Source organism: Crocodylus porosus, unplaced genomic scaffold (assembly GCF_001723895.1).
Source record: "Crocodylus porosus isolate Cpor-Errol unplaced genomic scaffold, CroPor_comp1, whole genome shotgun sequence".
NCBI lineage: Eukaryota > Metazoa > Chordata > Crocodylia > Crocodylidae > Crocodylus > Crocodylus porosus.
This window is the reverse complement of record NW_017728918.1, coordinates 56,888,837-56,908,223: the sequence shown is the minus strand read 5'-3', so window position 1 is coordinate 56,908,223 and position 19,387 is coordinate 56,888,837. Positions and strand designations below refer to the sequence as shown.

At 41.0% G+C, this 19,387-nt stretch overlaps 1 protein-coding gene across 12 annotated transcripts in view; it reads right to left on the bottom strand.

Annotated features, from left to right (window-relative positions):
- The window catches only part of RIMS1 (regulating synaptic membrane exocytosis 1), a 344,875-nt gene extending 327,952 nt beyond the window's left edge, over positions 1–16,923 (bottom strand). For all 12 annotated transcript variants that reach the window (XM_019537624.1, XM_019537619.1, XM_019537620.1 and 9 more), the window contains exon 1: positions 16,849–16,923. The gene's annotated coding sequence lies outside the window, so the exon portion shown is untranslated. The remainder of the gene's footprint in view (positions 1–16,848) is intronic.
- Between the last annotated feature and the right edge of the window lie 2,464 nt (positions 16,924–19,387).

Genomic DNA, 19,387 nt, shown 5'->3' with positions numbered 1-19,387 from the left:
CAGACCCATTGCATCTTCTCAATACCCCAGAACCTTGCTCACTACCCCCATCCACCTCCCCTCTGCTTACTTGTGGCTGTCCTTGCTGTCTGTTCCAGGGGAACAGGCAGGGAATGGTTAACCTGCCTACCCAGCCTCTACCAACACCACCAGCATCACTGCTTCTGATGCTGCTCTCTATTCCAGGCTCAGCCTGAAGAAAAGCAGCATCTTGGCAACTGTGGCATCCAGGCAGGCAAGTTAACTGTTCCCTGCCTGTTCTGCTGAGATGGACAGTATAGGGAGCCACAAGTAAGTGTGGGGGGGAGGGGGGAGCACTGGTGGAAGAAGCCAGGAGGGAACCCTGAGAGGCAAGGGAGCTCTAGAGGGGAGGGGAAAAGCCTGGAATGGGAGCAGGGGGGATTCTTACCTTTCAGTCCTCCAAGCCTCTGCTGGCCTGAACATGTGACTGTTCAAACTCGAGTCAGCAGTAACACTAGGGTGACCATATGTTCCAAGTCAAAAGTCCTGTGCTGGAGTCTAGTAGGGAGGATAGTGTGCCATGAATCAGATCCCAGCTGATCATGAATCACATTCCATTATTTCTTATTGCTGGTGCAGGGGGAGCCTGATCCTGAGCTGCCTCTGCATCAGCAAGAAGCAAGCTCCTATGGCTAGGAACCCCCTCAGCTGATGGGTCTTCCAGCTGGTGGGATGCCCCAGGTACCCCTACAGATGTGAGACACCAGCTGCTGCAATCTCCCAGCAGTGAGGGTGTAGGGTGCACTCCTTGCCTGGTAGCCACATTATCTGGGAGCTTTCACCCTTAGGGACGCCCCAGCAGAGGGGCCCCTGGGCATATGTTTAATTAATGGCATGGTAAGAAGCAGCTACAATGTTATTACATACATTTTGTTATTTTATCATTACACATACTTTGGGGAATAACTTTGTAGTTTATTCTGCTTTTGGGTCTGACCCCACGGAAAAAGTGCCCTCAAAACATCTGCAGATGCCAATAAAGTGGATCAGCTGTGCTGGGAAGCACCAAGATCCATGACTAGGGACCTACCCAAATCATGCTAGAAGTCTGCTGCACAGCAGCTCCTTTACTCTTACTTCTTTCATGACACAGCCTGCCCCTGGCTGCTGGTTGGCGGAGGCATTCCAGTGGTTCCGCCACTTGCTGCTTGCTCCTGATTCTCCAGGAGGCAAAAACCACAGTTTTAAACCTGCCAGAGTTTTTGCCTCCCATTGCTGATTGACCAAGGGGCTCTGGTAGCTCTGCCACTTGCCACTGATCAGCCAGGAGGCAAAAACCATAGCATGTTTAAAACCCAGTTTTTCCTCCCAGCCAATCAGGAGCAAGTGTTGAGCAGTGGGGCTGCCAGGGCCCATTGGCCAATCAGTGGTAGATGGGGCACACGGCAAGAAGAGCAAGACTAAGGAGCCACTGCACAACACAATTCTGGCATGATGTAGGTAGATCTGTAACCATGACCATCAGCTGCCTGTTTCTTTATATATGGAAAGCTTTTAATCACTCATTATAGCTGTACAAAGCTAAAACAGGTATTGAAATATAATCAAACATTGCTACATCTCTGGCTCTGAAATAAAGAAAAATCAAATAAAAAATGAAAAATGATTTTAATTTTGGCTCCACTCAAATTCTTAGGCAACTTCTACCTTCATAGTGACTTAAGTTATCAGAAAGTCAGAGGGAGGCTCTAAATCTTGCTTATGGTAGATATTCATCAGTTTTTTCACTGTTTTCTTTATCTGCTAAAATCAGTGGTGTAGCCAGTGATTAATAAAAAAACACTACTTCTCTCATGCATATGAAAACAAAATCATTTACACAACATACTGTGCCAAATACTATGGAAGGATAAATTATGTACTATTGTTTTGCAATTTGCAATGCAATTTTACCGTCTTTTGAGAAAAAGTTTCTGTTGGTACAATCACATTAGTGAGAAACGCATACATTAGCCTGATAATGGGATATTTGACATTTTCAATAAGATTTTTGTAAAGGGAAATTTGAAAAGCAATCTTGGTGATCCAGAAGTTTTTTCTCATGTCATTAAAGTTGTGCAGCATAACCATTTTCAAGCAGTTGAATTGCACAGCATAGACATCACAGTTACCTAGGCACAAATTACCGAGGGTTCTGCAAACAAATTTAAAATATAATTAGAAAAAGTATTAAAATGAAAATGAGTTTGTCAAACATCTGGTTCACAATTACAGAAAATTTTCTAAGAAAATGTTTTTTGCTTATAAATATCTTACAACATCTTACAATGCAAATAATTTCAAACAATCAATCAATCATAGATAGTCTCAATACGCCATTTTTAGTACCTCAGAAATGACATCTGACATAGTATTTCTTCAGCCACCTAGAACTAAATTCAAATAAACTACTCTTTACGTACAGACAGACAAACTAAACCAAGTCAAAAGGAGAGGCTTATAGTACAACACCTGATTTGCAATAAATGTTTTACACATCACCTCCTATCCCACAGTAAATGGAAACTAATCAAAGGCAATTTATCCTTGAATTAAACAGGAGCAAGCAAGCTATCTCAGCTTATCTTAAGCTTACCACAAATTACAGCAGAAATATAAAACAGCTACCTCAGAAGGCTGATGCACAGTAAGGTCTCCCACTTCTCTGCTCATTTTAAGCTTGCATCAGATTTATTCAGATACCCACACTCTAAATCTATAGTTTTTCCACTTTGAATTTTGATCTTTATTCCGTTCCTATCCCGCTGACAATCTTCGTCACAAAGTGATATTATCGTTTTAGTCCTGCCCCTCCTCCTCCAAGTTAGGGAAAATTCTCTATCAAGATCAGAAGTGAGCAAATTATTGTAATGAATAATTTATCAGATGACTCAAGTTCTTTTTCTGCACACACAATAATGAATAGTAGATTGCAATTTTGTACAATATATTTCATATTACAGTATTTACTCAAATATGAGACGAGATTTCTTGGCCTAATTAGCATGGGAGAGAAAGCCCCTTGTCTTACATTCATATACAAGGAAACCTAATGAAGTACACTGACTTTCATTAAACTGCTGCCAAAAGCAGCATGTGCTCAGTAATAAAAACCAACTATGAAATTGATTAAATGCAGTCAACACTGAGCATGACTATCAAACACATGGCTCATAATAGGTAAACATACTGATGAGGAACTTTTTTTTTTATTTTTTTTTATATTTTATTAGAAAACAGGCAATATCAAACAGATTTAAAAAGGATCCCACCTGAGGCCTCACAAAGGGAATACAAATACAATGTCAAGAAATTACATAATACTTACATGATAAATGTCTCATTCACTTTGCTTAAAACTCCAGTGTTATTCAGTGAACATCTTACCCTTGCTTCTTATATAACTACAGGTTCACGCATCGATACTTAATAGAAAGGTACTGACAAAGCCCTCACCCACTCTTTCTGACAACAAAAGCTGTCCCTTAATCTATCATATACCTATACGGGGCTGAAACAACCCCCTGAAGTCCAGCCCTTGCCAGAGCACTGTATCCCCTCCTTCCGTCCCATGCTTTTCTCTGCCTCTATAGAAGTGCAGCTCATGCATTGCTAACTGCAAACACTGTGACACTGAAAAGCACGAGCTCTTTAGTGCCGACAGGGAACGCACTTTCCATAGCGCTACTTTGGTGCATGTGATAAGGACCCTCACACCCCAAGAGCGGAAAGGTGGGAGTGACATATTTTTTAATCTGACAAACTTTAGGGAAAAAGATCAGTTGCAGTAGATCTCACACAGTTTGCAGTTTATAAAATAAATCAACAAAAGGACAGAATTTAATCCCAAGGATATTTAGCCTTTTGCTGAAGATTATTTTCTACATTAAAATGTTAAATAGGGACAGCACAAGAGCTGTTGCTAAACGCTTTGTGGATCATGTGGATCATTCCACTTGTAAAACAATCACAGTAAAGAAGCTTTAACTATGATTTACACAACCTGCCAATCACAACCTAGTCTCAGTTCCCCACCCATCCTTAGGGTTCCACCATTTTACATGAATTACTTCATCGTCCACCCAGCTGTGCAAGGAAGGACTCCAGCCTCTGCCCATTCTCTGACACCTATGCAGAAGGAGTAGCTGTTCCACACAGTCTGACTGCTTTGTATCTCTCCATGATGCCGATAGCCCAGAACAAGAAGGAAAATGGGCACCTTAGTCAACATCACTATTTGGCAGAGGTAAATTGCACAAATCACAATCCCAACCCAGCCAAAACATGCAGAAGTAAATTAGTAAGTCCAGAGATATGTTGTCATCCATGGAAATTATTATATACAGTGGAAGTTAAGAGCCCATAAGCAGCAAAAGAAAAAATACAAAGTATATTATGCCAAAGGATCAGAGAACAGGCTTTTTTATTACAACTTCTGAGGAATTGTTTCTGCTAAGTAAAAAATATATATTTTACACCTATTAATAAAGGCATTTAATAGCCTCTTAATGCGTATTGTAAAAAATATAATATAGTTGCATTAGTTGTATGTAGTTAGGAGGCTAAGTCATTACACTAAAAAACAGGATAACTTTGAATATTACTGCATGACAATAGACTGACAGTGAGCATCTTAAGCTTTATTCATGAAAAGAAAATTGCTAAAGGATAAAAAGATCACTCTCCCTCATAAGACTAAGATGCTTCCAAAGTCCTTTTAGCAAAGGGTACGTGCAAATATTACACCAAGATCAACCTAACACTCCCCCCCACCCTGCCATTGCTTACTCTCTGGCTTCAGTCCAGCTCCAGCCTCACTCCAGCCCATGTACATATCACATTACATGTAACACATGGTTGTTTCAGCCCCAGCCTGGTCACACAGCAGCAGTTGCGGTGGTGACAATTCCAGCTGTGGCCCCGGCCCACTGTGTGGCCAAGCTGGGGCCAGATGAAAAGCATATTGCATGCCCCAGTCTGGAGCAGAGCTGGAGCCAAGTTGAAGGATAAGTGGCAGCAAGGAGTAGGCAGGGGACGCAGAGTTAATAGGGGGCCAGGTGAGCAGTAGCATCAGTGGCAGAGGGAAAGACAACATGGGGGCAGAGGCTGCAGTGAGGGTGAAACAAGATGGGGATAGCAGATGTGGTGGAGAAGACGGCAGTTGCTGCCACTCTGACTATGATCCCAAACCCTGCATCCACATGCTATTACTGGAATTCAATATAAGTACTTATTTTCCCTCCTGGGTGTTTATCTCTTGATACATTTATAAGCAGCAATCAAATTTATTTTCTGGCCCACGTAGCCATGGCATCCAGCCACAGGCTCCCCATATGTCAAGAAATTTGGTGGTGGGGGAACAGTGCCAAATAATAATTCCACCCCTCCCCTGCTGCCAAATTCCCAAGCCCCACATGGCCAGGTCAGGCCTGTGCCACACACTCCCCTCCCATCCCCCACACTAATGTCAGAGCCAGGCCACTCCTCCTCTCTCTCCCCACCTCATGTGCTTGAGTGGGAACAGAGCCATTCCCCTTTCTCCTCTCCATGCCCTGCCATGGCATGACTGGATTAAGCCTCCATGCTGCCTGTCCCACATATTGCATCTGGCCTGCAGGTGAAACAGGTACTACCCATTCAGCCCATAAGGCATAAAAGGTTTCATAGTTTCATAGTTAGTAGGGTCGGAAAGGACCTGAGCAGATCATCAAGTCTGACCCCCTGCCATGGCAGGAAAGAGTACGGGGGTCAAACGACCCCAGCAAGGTGATTGTCTAGCCCTGTCTTAAAGACCCCCAAGGTAGGAGCCAGCACCACTTCGCTTGGAAGTTGGTTCCAGATCCTAGCCGTCCTGACAGTGAAGGTTGGGCTAGCACTTTTCTAAGCTAACACTTGAACCCTCATTTATGGCAACTTGAAGGACATGTATGACAAATAATGTAATTAAACTTTAGTGTTAATCTAAAAGGAAACAACAAGCCAATCCTAAGGAAACCTGTACTCAACTTAAATTCTCAGTCCCCTAGCAAACATTACACTTAAGATGTGATTAACCAGTTACTCACATCTTACACAGCAACCAACCACATGTTCAGGCAAATGACAGTGCAATTAAATAGGGAGAAAGCCATACAGTTATTTCACACATAAAAAATGTGGCTGGTTCCCATCATACCTTAAATTAAGGTCCAGAATCAGCTGACTCACATTCCGAGTTGGGAACACCAGCACCCACCTTATTAGTTTCTGATTATGATCTCGGGTTACCCTTGCACCAGTAATAAAACACAATTGCCATCTGATTCCCGATCCCATAATAGTGCCTCCACATGGCAGGAATCATAGATCAAATTATATTGCATTTTTACACCAAACATCTGGTGGTGCCTCACTGAATAGAGAACATAGGACAAGGACCAATTTGTAGATTAGACATGAATTTCGAGTATTTGAACATTAAAAGTAACTTGATTTTTCTGACATTGTTTTACATAAGTGATACCAACTGTTGACCTGGTAAAGAAGAAAGATTTGTTGGTAATATCTTCTCCTGGACAAGCTATATGATTGGGAGAGATGTTAGACAAGATTTGGACATTGTTTCCTCCTTTTTAGTCATGGAATTTAAAAGGGGAAAAATCTATTAGCTTTCAGAGACTAGGACTATTAAAAACTTGCACTGGAAAGCAACACTGATACATTTGCTGATTATACTCCTGACAGTTTCATAGCTGGTAGGGTTGGAAGGGACCTGAGCAGATCATCAAGTCCGAACCCCTGCCATAGCAGGAAAGAGTACTGGGGTCAAATGACCCCAGCAAGGTGTTCATCTAGCCTCCTCTTAAAGACCCCCAGGGTAGGAGCCAGCACCGCTTCACTTGGAAGGTGGTTCCAGATCCTAACCGCCCTGACAGTGAAGTAGCACCTCCTGATGTCTACTCTGAATCTACCCTCTGCCAGCTTATGACCGTTATTTGTAGTCACTCCTGGAAGTGCTTGGGGGAACATCATCAAGTGCTTTCTTATATGTAGTGCTGCCCTTTCTATACATCAACTTGGATTAATCAAAGACATACTGATTTAGCAAAAGATCAGCACAAAGTGGGGAGCTCCTTCCCCACAGTATGAGGTATATTATTAAAAGATAAAAGCTGAAAACTCCAAGAGATCAATTCATCACTGTCCAGAGCACCGAGTACATCTTGCAGTAAAGTAACCAACTATGGACTGAAGTTGTAGGAAATCATATGTTACAGTCACTAAAAAGCCTGAATAAAGTACACAGATGTATATCTATTAGAGACAGGTTATAGACCCCTAACAGACATTTCATTTATTATGTAATTAACATGATAACAGCACAATAAAGTGTAACATGCCACATATGAAACAATTTATCATGCTACCAAATGGCAAACAGGCCACAAAGGTGTTACTTGTTAAATGGGCAACTTCTTTGTGGTTGGTTTGTATTATGCTTTCATTTGACTAAGTAGCATTTATGATCTGCTCTCTCACCCCATTCCAAGAGGGATAAAGGTACCATGTTAGCCTGAAGCCAGCCAATAGCTAAGGCTGGGTGGCACCTTAGAGATTATCATCATCAATTGGCAGCCATCACTCTCAGGAGACCATGGTGACTGTGCCTTAGGTGGGTTTCTGGGTATCACCACAGCTTCTTGAGTGGCTGAGGAGTCTGATGTGTGACAGGCAGACCCTCCAGCGAGTTGCACATACAGACTCAGTTGAGCTTGCACTGGCATGCCAAGTACTGTTTTGCCTTGCCTGCCTATGACACCTCCTCTCTAGGTTCAGAGGCAGGATAGAGAAGAGGCTTAGAGACTAACTCATTCCGAAAGGCATAAGTTTTATAGGTAACAGCCTACTTTATCAGATGCTACAAAAAAGACACTATCACCTACAAAAACTTATGTCTTTCTGAACAAGTTAGTATCTAAGGGTGCATATAGATGTACTAACTTTCTGACAGTTAAGCCAACTTAACTTCTTAAAGTCAACTTAACTGTCAGCGCATACACATGTATGTGGAGCAGAGTTGACTTAAATGCAGCGCAAGATAATGCACCTCCAAGACTATCTTGAGTCATATTATCTAAGTCAAATAATCTCACAGGATGGTTGCCACCATGTCACGGAGCTATATGTGTATTCTCCAGTGTGGTCTAACTTAAGGCAATTTACTTAAGTCAGCTTATTTTAAGTTGACTTAGTATGTGTATATGCAACCTAAGTTATTAACCTGCCCTGCCTTTTCCATAGGGGAATGGGGGGTGGAAAAGAATCTGGCTTTCTGAGTACCAGAGTTGTCAGTGAAGTTTTCAGGCTGCCATATCCCTGGCAGCAATGGGAACAGGACTGCCAGGGCAGCCTTTAAAGGTCCAGGGACTCCAGGATCCTGGGATTGGAGAGAAGTCCCCTAAGCCTGCACAAGCAAGTTTAAAGACATTCTGGGCAACCCAGCATCAGGGACCCAGTCTCCAATGCCAGGGTGTCCAATGTGCCCTTCAAAGGTCTGGGTGTGCAGGGAGCCTGGGACTGGGAAGCAGCTCCCCAGTCCCAGGTGCCCTGTGAGCCAGTTAGCTTAAAGGGTGGCCTGGGAAGCATAGCACTGGAGAACTGCTCCACAGCACCAGCAGATGCATGATCAGAACTGAGAAATTTTATCCCAGATCACAAAAACTGCATGTCCCGCCATGTCAGTTTTTGAATGGCTTGAATGGCATGAAACACATTTTTTGGGGGATCCAAAATAAAATTCCTCAGATCCCATCATGTGCTTACATTATTATCTGCCAGGGGCCCCAGTGATCAATTCTCAAGCTTAGAAGGCACCTTGCCAAAAATGCCCATGAAAATCAAAATCTCTATCTATACAATCTGCACTATATGTTAATCAATATCAAGGACACATGACACTCCACCCACAGCAATCTGGATATCTGTCATTAGGACCAATAGTGTAAACTAGTACAAACAGTAGCATCTATGCAGAGATGCTACAGAGAAGTGTTCTCAGTTTTATATAAGGTACAGCAATTTCAACATTAATACGTCTGTAGAAAACATGTAACATGTTTCATCAGCTATTGCACAACACTAGTTTCAGTTTGTCCTAGAGTGCCATTTCTGTTATGGAATACAACCATTCCATGACACAGAAGTGGCACTGCCACCTTCAAGTTGGGGGTAGGTAAATGGTTGGCTGAAATGCCTTAACACTCTTCTCTTGAGGTGAGCCTAAATGGAGTTTGCTATTCATCTCTGCCCAAAATATTTATGTATTCACCACCTAGATTGACTTGTCAGAACTATGGGTATGTATAACATCTGCCTGGTTGGAACTAAGAAGGGATGCCTACTCCTTCTGCAATGTCACTGTTATAATGTTGAATGAACAACTAGATATTAAAACATGGTGTTTTTTCATAAGGTACACAGAACACTCTGTTGAAACTTTCCATATTTAATTTGACCCTTAAACGGCTTTAGAACTCTTCAAAAACATACTTTATACCCATGGGATTCTGTATTTCCATCTGCTATATTTTCACCCCTACTTAAGCTGTATCACTTTCCAACATTAGCCCAGTGAAAGCATTTGAAATGTAAGATCAAAAGGCTGACTTCCCACATCCCTGAGTTTTTGCTGCAGCCAGAAGTAAGATGTAACAAACAACATAAATCAAATTAAAATACATTTAAAATTAAACTATATTTCCTGAAGATGGAAGAACCTCATATCTGAAAATCAAAAGCCAGATTGGGAATTACAGTCATTTTTACTGAAGGAAATTCACTGTTATATTTAGCTATATTTTAGCACACCCTGAACCTTTCTTGAACTTTCTACCTCTTTTGGATTTCCCATGATTTTAATGCACGTGGTTGATTATCCTAATTTCAGCAACTGCACACAAACTAAGAATGGGCTTTTATTACATGGGATAATTTTAAATTTTCAGTTCAATACTTAACATAAATATGTTTCACATTTAGTTAACTAACAACATTATTATAATAAATGATAAAAAGCATTGATTCTAACCACTTTGTCCTCCTTTGGGAAAGCATCCAAGGAAGCAGAATAAGGAGAGAAAAGAAACAGGAAGAGAAAAAGAAAAAGGGAGGCAAATATTAATAGGCAGATTTCAAAGAAAGGCAATTCTAGTAAGTGTCTATAAAGAGCTGAAAACGTAAGAATTAAAAAAAAAATAACATTTTAAAATAAAAAGATACTTACACTATTGCATATACAGAAAATATATATCCCAACATGGACCCATAGAGTATAAGAGATGTTAGCAAAGAATGGAGAAGATACATGAAAGAATGGAAGCAATAACAATCAATTTCTTTTTTCACAAAAATCAACTTCCAAGTGTTTCAAAGACATTTATCATGATGACTGTAGCTTCTGTTTCTTCCATCAAAAGCTATTTGTTTTCACAAATTTACAACTTAATATTTTCTCTTACAGAACTTTGTCTAATCATTACATAGGATAAGGTCCTAAAGCAGGCATGACATTTATGTTTCTTTTCTTTCTTTTGTAACAGGCCCAAATTGCCCATTTTAAAGTTTTAAGCAAGTGAAAAATTGGACATTTAACTGTAAACCTGTACTATAAAAAACAACTCCATCAGATAATACAGTTACAAGACTGTTGTCCCTTGACCCAGTTACAAGCATGTGAAAATTCTACCCAAGAGTCAAGAGCTTTACTCTTGCTTCAGAACTGGGTTTTAGCCTAATCATCTGTCCCAATTACAACAAGGTCAAGTTCAGTACAAAAAAAATTGTACCTGTATCACAACTGAGTCAGGGAAGGGGAAAGAGAACAGATTGCTTGAGTCAACTATTTTCCATATTAGATGTATCCTATTTCTCACATGCAGGTTAGTTTTCTAAACTGAATACTTGAAGAATCTTCTGAGGATTTTCTTTCCACACTGTACCTTACTAATGCATTTCCTGGACTTAATTTAAATATCCATGAAGATTGTGCAAGCCAATGTATAAAATTAAGCACAACAGGAAAGCATTTTAGCATTATGAAAGTTCTAAGTTCTACCAAAGTAAATCAAATTCACCCACAACAAGACACTCCAAAAGTCATCTGGACTGTTACATCAGGGACAAATTTTAGCCCAATTTTTGTACATGTGATGAAAAATATGGGATAAGAAATAACTAAAACGTATACTAGCTCTTCTTAGTACGGGAAAGCTGTGCTATACATACCATGATACCAAATATTACCTAAAATAGCACAGTAAACTAGGTTTTCCAAAAACTTGCTCTGGTGATACCATCTGCAGGTGATAAAATGAAATGCATCCGGTTACTTTTCAAAACTTCATATAGGTTTAATATTTTAAACTCTAGAACTATATTGATTTTTCAAAAGTATATTTAACTCCTGGTAAGGATACTAGGAGTCTTAATGGTACATTAGGTAGTATTACACATATTTCTGCCAAGTTATCACTCAATTTAGATAGATCTGGAAAAGTCTACATGCATTTACAACAGTGCCAAAGGATGTATTTACATGTGCTCCGGGAGTGGTGAGAGGGGGACACTCTAATTAAAGTGGCTCTGATAGGTGCCTCTAATTAAAGCGTCCACAGTGTCTTGCGTATTCAGCCTCCTGCACTTCAAAAGAGCAATGGGGGCCTTTAACTAAAGCTCATTCAATAGTTAAAGTGCCCCCCAACGCCATTTTGAAGTGCAGGGATGCTGAACACATGAGACGCAGAACCTGCTGGAGACCGCTAATTAGCATGCTCTGGCAGACTCGATTAATTGATTAATCAAGTCTGCTGCAACATGCTGTAATTACAGTGCATCGGAGTAGCATCCTCACATGTGCGCAGGCACCCAAAGACTCCAATGCCTTGAAACAGTATCTGGAAAGCCAGAATTGATCTCCTAATAGCTAACAAATTCATTAATAAAATGAAATCATAAGCATGCACACACACGTGTGTGTGCGTGTGCGTGTGCGTGTGCGTGTGTACTGGAGCTAGTTCATAATCCAAAGTTTAGTACATGACAGTGGCCTTCTATATAAGATTTCACACATCACGCATGACTATCATAGATGGGTACAAACTGTGCAGGAAGCACAGGCAGGGGAGAAGAGGAGGAGTTGCACTTTATGTAAAAGAGCCATATGATCGATCACAGCTTCAGCATGAAACTAGAGATAGGTCTGTTGAAAGTCTCTGGGTTAGAATCAAAGGGGAAAGCAACCAGGGTGATATCGTGATGGGGGGGCCTGCTATAGACCACCAGACAGAAGAAAGTGGTGAAAGAGGCATTCTTCAAACAGCTACCAGAAGCTTCCTGATCAGTACCCCTGGCATCTGCTGCGAGGGCAAAACAGCAGTGCACAGGCAATCCAGGAAGTTTCTGGAAGGTGTTGGGGACAACTTCCCAGTGCAAGTGCTGAAGTGGCCAACTAGGAACTATGCTCTTCTTCACCTGTTGCTCAAAAAACCGGGACGAATTGGTGGGGAATGTGGTAGTGGATGCAACTTGGACAGCATGGACAAGACAATAGAGTTCAGGATCCTGAGGAAAGGAAGGATTGACATCAGCAGAGTAAGGACCCTGGACTTAAGAAAAGCAGACTTCGACTTGCTCACAGAACTCATAGGTAGGATCCCCTAGGAAGCCAGTCTCAGGGGAAGAGGAGCCCAGGAGAGCTGGCTATACTTGAAAGAAGCCTTACTGAGAGTGCAGGAAAAAAGCATCCTGATGTGCAAGAAGACTAGCAAGTATGGCTGAGGATCAGCTTGGCTTAGCAGGGTACTCTTCAGTAAGCTAAATCATAAAAAGAAAGCTTGTAAGTGGAAACCTGGACAAATAACTAGGAAGGAGTATAAGAGTATTACTCAGGCATGCAGGGATGAAGTCAGGAAGGCCAACACACAACTGGAGTTGCAGCTAGCCGAGGACGTGAAGGGTAACAAGAAGGGTTTCTACAAGTATGTCAGTACCAAGAGGATGATCAGGGAAACCATGGGTCACTTACTGAATGGGGGAGGCAATCTTGTGACAGAGGATGCAGAAAAGGCTAGTGCTCAATGCCTTTTTTGCCTCAGTAAGGCAGGTAAGGTCAGCTATCAAACTACAGCACCAGGCAACACAGTTTGGGGAGGAAGTAAGCAGTCCTCAGTAGCAAAAGAGCAGGTTAGGGACTACTTAGAAAAGCTGGACATGTACAAGTCCATGGGGCCAGATGAGATGCACCCAAGAGTGCTGAAGGAGTTGGCTGATGTGATTGCATAGACACTGGCCATCATCTTTGAAAACTCATAGTGATCAGGAGAGGTCCTGGATGATGGGAAAAGGGCAAACATACTGCCCATATTTAAGAAAGGGGAAAAGGAGGATCCAGGGAACAACAGACCAGTCAGCCTCACCTCAGTCCCTGGAAAAATCACGGAGAAGATCCTCAAGGAATCCATTTCTAAGCACTTGGAGGAGGAGAAGGTGATTAGGAACAGTCAGCATGGATTCACCAAGGCAATCATGCCTGACCAAGCTGATTGCCTTCTATGACAAAGTGACTGGTTCTGTGGATGCAGGGAGACCAGTCAATGGGTTTTACCTTGATTTTAGCAAGACTTTTGATACAGTCTCCAACAACATTCTCACAGACAAGCTAAGGAAGTATGGGCTGGATGAATGGACTGTAACATGGACAGAAAACTGGCTGGAGCTCAGAAGGTAGTAATCAATGGCTTGATGTCTAGTTGGCAGCTGGTATCACGTGGAGTGCCCCCAGTTTTGTTCGAGGTCTTCATCAACGACCTGGAAAATGGCTTAAAGTGCACTCACAGCAAGTCTGCAGATGATATCAAGCTGAGGAGAGTTGTAGATACGCTGGAGGGCAGGGCCAGGATTCAGAGTGTAGAATCCTAGACAAATTGGAGGTTGGGCCAAAAGGGATCTCACAAGGTTCAATAAAGACAAGTGCAAAGTCCTGCACTTAGGACGGAACAGTTCCATGCACCAGTACAGGCTGGGGGCTGACTGGCTGGACAGCAGCTATGCAGAAAAGGACCTGGAGGTTACCGTGGACAATACACTGAATATGAGCCAACAGTGTGCCCTTGTAACCAAGAAGGCCAAGGCATACCAGGTTGCATTGGGAGCTGTGTTGCCAGTAGGTCAAGAGAAGTGATTATTCCCCTCTATTGAGCACTGGTGAGACCATATCTGGAGTACTGTGTTCAGTTTTGGGGCCCTTGCTACAGAAGGGATGTGGACAAATTAGAGAGAATCCAGCAGAGGGCAACAAAAACGGTGAAGGGCTGAGGCACATGACTTACAAGGAAAGTCTGAGGGAACTGGGCTTATACAGACCAGAGGAGAAAAGACTGAGGGGGGATTTGATAGCATTCAGCTACCTGAAGGGGGGTTCAAAAGAAGATAGAGCTAGACTGTTCTCAGTGGTGGCAGATGACAGAACAAGGAGCAATGGTCTCAAGTTGCAGCAAGGGAAGTTTAGGTTAGATATTAGGAAGAATTTTCTCACTAGGAGGGTAGTAAAACACAAGAACATTACCCAGAGAGGTGGTGGAATCTGTATCCTTTGAGGTTTTTAAGACCCAACTAGCTTTGGGTAGGATGATCTAGGTGGGGATGGTCCTGCTTTGAGAAGGGGGTTGAACTAGATGACCTCCTACGGTCTCTTCCAACCCTAATTTTCTATGATTCTATGCACAACTGAGGAGGGCAGCCACCTGCCATGGGACCAGAAGACTGCCAAGAGAAAGAGTAGATCCCTGAAGAGCCTTCAAGTTTGGGAACACTTAGGTGATTGGGAACACCCTCTAGCTAGGTTTATACAAACTACTAATTGCTGTGAATGGGAAATCTCACTTGCCTAACAGAAGAATTAAGAAACAACTCCAAAGCAACCCTGGCTAATTTACAGATACAATTTTTAAAATGAAACTAGCACACCTGGAGATGTATCCTATTTCACTTTATCACCTAAATGGCTGTTTCTGTTATATTAATACCATTTTTATCTTCTAGAAAAGCAGATTTTTGACCTGTGTACATACTGGGAAGAAACAAAATAAAGGAGGCAGAGGAGAATCCTCTCATGTTTTCATCCTACTTTTGAACCTAGACACATGGGCAGGCAAGAGAGGGAGATATGGAGATCCAGAAAGAAGCCAGAGGGGATGTGGCTTAGTAACATGCCTAATGATCTAGATAGGAGGGAGCCCTGGGTTTTAGTGTGGACCCTTGCTCTCACTGGGTGCATCTACACAAGAAGTTTACTGCACAGTTGACTAATTAACTGCACTGTAAATGTCTCAGTGCTTACACATGCGTTTCTATTAGAGCATATGAAAAAATTCTGCAGCAGGTTAGGACTTGTGTCTATTGGGTGCTTCAGCAGGGGGGGTCCCTGCTGGTTAGTACCACAGTGAAGCACCTTGTGCCCCAGCCAGCCTGGCCAGCATCTACAAATGTGCTGCCACACATAGAAAAACTTCAGAGCAGGTTAGGACTTGTTAAATACCTTAACTTGTAAATACAAATCCTAATCTGTTGAAGAGTTCTTGTGTGTGTAGCAACACATGTGTAGATGCTGGCCTGGCTGGCTGGAGCACAGGATGCTTCAGCATGGGTCTAACCAGCAGGCAGCCCCCATGGTGAAGCACACTCATGGCCCAGTCAGCTGCTGTACAGCAGATGGAACCTATCGGAGCAGCCCTGGACTTTAAAATAGCACATGTGGGAGCAAAAAACTCCAGAACAATAAACTCTGGAGTTTATATGCGCACTTTAATTACATGTGTAGACAAGCTCAGAGGGCTGAAACTTCCCCAGTGTTCTCCAACAGCTGGAGACACATATGGTAAGCACCTAACCTGCAGCATAGTGGTTAAAATACTGTCCTGGGAAGTATGAGATGTAGGTTCAAACTACTGTAGGAGGATGGGGACCTAGAACCTGGTTCTCATGCTTCCTGGGTGAGCGCCCTGGGCACCAGACTATCAAGATAAAGCACAGGAGGACCTTCCTCCTCCTCCTCTGTGGTTTAATATCTGCCAGTCATGGATTTTTGCCTGGCTAACATTTCAGGACTTGAATGCATATCCAAGTAAGCTTACTGCAACTGGAATGCCCACCCAGCAAGAGCACATCCCTTCTAAGCATGCTCAGAAGCCATGTGGGCACATGCAAATCCATACTGCATCTGGAATAGAATCCCAAACTGTGCACACATGCCAAAAACAGCACTTACATGGTGGGGTAAATACCATTTGCATATATAAAGTGAAATAGGACCTTGGCCTCTGTGTTACTGGTGCGATTCAGAAAAGCTTACCTTTCTCTTCATCAAATTCTCTTTAAAAAGAGAAACATAAATAATCTTTATTAAAAGCTATAAAAATAGCTATTTTTGAAACAGCAGCTTAAACTTCTTTAGAGCTATTCAAAATGGGCCAATATGGAACATTTCACAAAATCTAAGATGAAAATATAATTCACCATCCCAAACAAAATGAGAATTTTACCTTCAAACTATAGTTCACTATAATCATGTGTTATATTCCTTTATGTTAACTAACTCATTTTAGAGCTCTAAACACCTTCATACTTTTGGAATATGTTATTTCTACTTATTAGCTACTCCAATCGAAACCCCACTTAAATAAAAGGGTCTGGGACATGATGAATGGATAAGATGTTCAAGTTAAGGCAGGAAATGCCAGTTTAAGTGACTGAAGAATTTGAACAATCTCCAGTTTGACTGTGTCAAAAAGATCCATTTAACACTGTATCACTTACGTTGTTTGATCGTAGAGAAACACGACCTCCGCATCGGGCACAGAACTTGGTCCGACAATAAGAGCATAAATGGCCACAACCATCTGCAAACTTTGTTTTAAGGCAAATTCCACATGTTGGTGCATCATCCTTATGCTCTCCCTGGTAGCGGCGGGCTTCTTCACCTATTTTTCTCACTTGTTCTTTATAGCTTTCAAATTGTTGATGCAATCTCCTACACAGAAGAGAAAACAGTTTGCATGAAGAACAAAATGACTTCTTTATTCCTTTTGATTTAACAGAAACTTATATGCTGAGCATATTTATAATAATTAAAGTATTCAATATCAAATACAAATTGAATTTGACAGTTTGTCACTCCATCTCCACATAAAAAAACCAGAAGGGGAAACAAATTGATGTACCTATTCAAACACTAATTATTTAAAAGGTGGCAAGTCATTTGACCTTACTAGAACCTGATTAAAATATGCAATTAGAAGACCAAAAATGGTTGAATCATATATTAAAGTATATCAAAGACATGAAATCAGAGTTAAAAATATACTTATGTATAATCACCTCAGCAAATCTACATTTTTTTTAGCATAACTATTTTTATTTTTCTTGCAATGGCTACATATTTAATTTTCAGTATCTACTTAAGAAAAAACTGACTGCTGTGGAACATAAAGGCCCATAAATTAAAAATTCCAACATCATTTTGCCATCCTATTGTCCCTAAATGAAGACAAGTTTTTAAAGTGAAATCTACATACTTTGATACAGCACCCAGAATCAGTGTTCAATAAAATAGAAAATGCCTTCAATATTGATAGCAGAGATATGTGGGATAGTCTCTTGTCCATTCCTTGCTCTTTATACCATTAGTTTCTTGCAGTTTAATTGCAGCATTTTTATTTCACAATATGCAGAGAATTCCAACATAAATACTTAAGTTTATATGGTATTTCGATGTTAAGGGATTTACAGGCTAAAGCATTTTTAATTTAGATGGTAAGAACTGTGCAATACATGTCTGTATGCAAATACAAGATTTGGCTAGTGATCAGCAATTAATTGATTACTTCCAATTTCATCTAGAATTTGGTTTTATTAAACTATTTTGTGTTTAATATTTTTTTCACAGCTATAACACTTTAGTGGCTCTCATTTCCAACTCAGAGCCTCCCCCACTCACCCAGAGAAGTCATGGCATAACTCTATGCCTCAGGCTCCCCTTTTGTAAAATACACCTAATATAACTGCCTCAGCAAATTTGCATTGCTTTTAGCATTATTTTAGTTATTTTAAAATAGGGAAATTATACTGAATTTCTTTATATTGCTCTGAAAAAAACAGATGGATTTTTTTTTTGAGAATGTACAGTCTCCTTTTATCTCAGTGAAATGTTGGCTCTGAAGTTTAATATGGTCATTTACATTTCAACACTTTTACCAATCAAATCGTGCAAGAATGAAAATCTGAATGATCTATTCGGAATGGTGTTTTATTTTGCCATCATAAGTTGGCGAATTTTACTTGTGAAGGGATCTAGCTTACTACTGCTGCTTATTTTTCCCCAATATGACTTCTGACTTTAAGTCTACTAAAATTACTGTGAAGGTCATAGATTTTATGAGTGAAAATACATGACAGAGAGCATTTTCAAAAGCTTACCACTTTTACATAGAAAACACATGCTCTTCCCACACAAAACGTTGAGATATCTTGCAATGTATTAAATTTGCATCTCCTTAGATGCCAGCACGCATCTCCTTAAAAATGTATATAAAATTATATAGCTTATTAATAGAAGCAATAAATCTTGAGAACAATACACTGTCTAAGTAGTTGTGCCTGTATTTGGAAGTCTTGATTATCCTCTTCATCTCCTCCTCCTGCTTCAAGCTAGCTATTTTCTTAGTTAGCTTTGAGAATTACACTGTTTAACTAATTTTATTTCAATCCTTGCCCCTTGTGGGAGCTCCACATTTGAATGCACTTCTCCTTCTTCCTCTGTTTCTCAGGATATAAATAGGAATCCTTCTTAACTAGTAAAAATTGGGTTAAACTTCCCCAAAATGTTATTTTTTGTTAAATAAATGCTATTCTTAATAAAGAGGCGTTAGAATTTGTCCAGGGCATATGCAAGAAGCAACGTTTATCTGATAATATCATTTACTGGATCAACTACATGATTGGGAGAGATGTTAGACAAGCTTCCAGACACTATGCCCTTCCTCAGGTTTGTACAAAGCTTCCTTGGTTTGCAGTTACTTCTGTTAACTTCCTTTTTTTTTCCACAGGTTTACTGCCTTTTCCCCCTTTAAGTAACTATCTTCATGTAATACAACACGTCTACACAAGACACTTACTACACATTAGCCTAATAACACTGCACAGTAACGTGTCATGGCAAAAGCCATTCAAATAGTCTACTGCACAGATTATTAGCCTAATGTGCAGTAAGCATCACTAAATAACTGCACTGGTGCTACTGTGCAATAACTTTAGGTACTGCGCATTTAGTTAGCACTTTATTACAGAAGTACTAAGC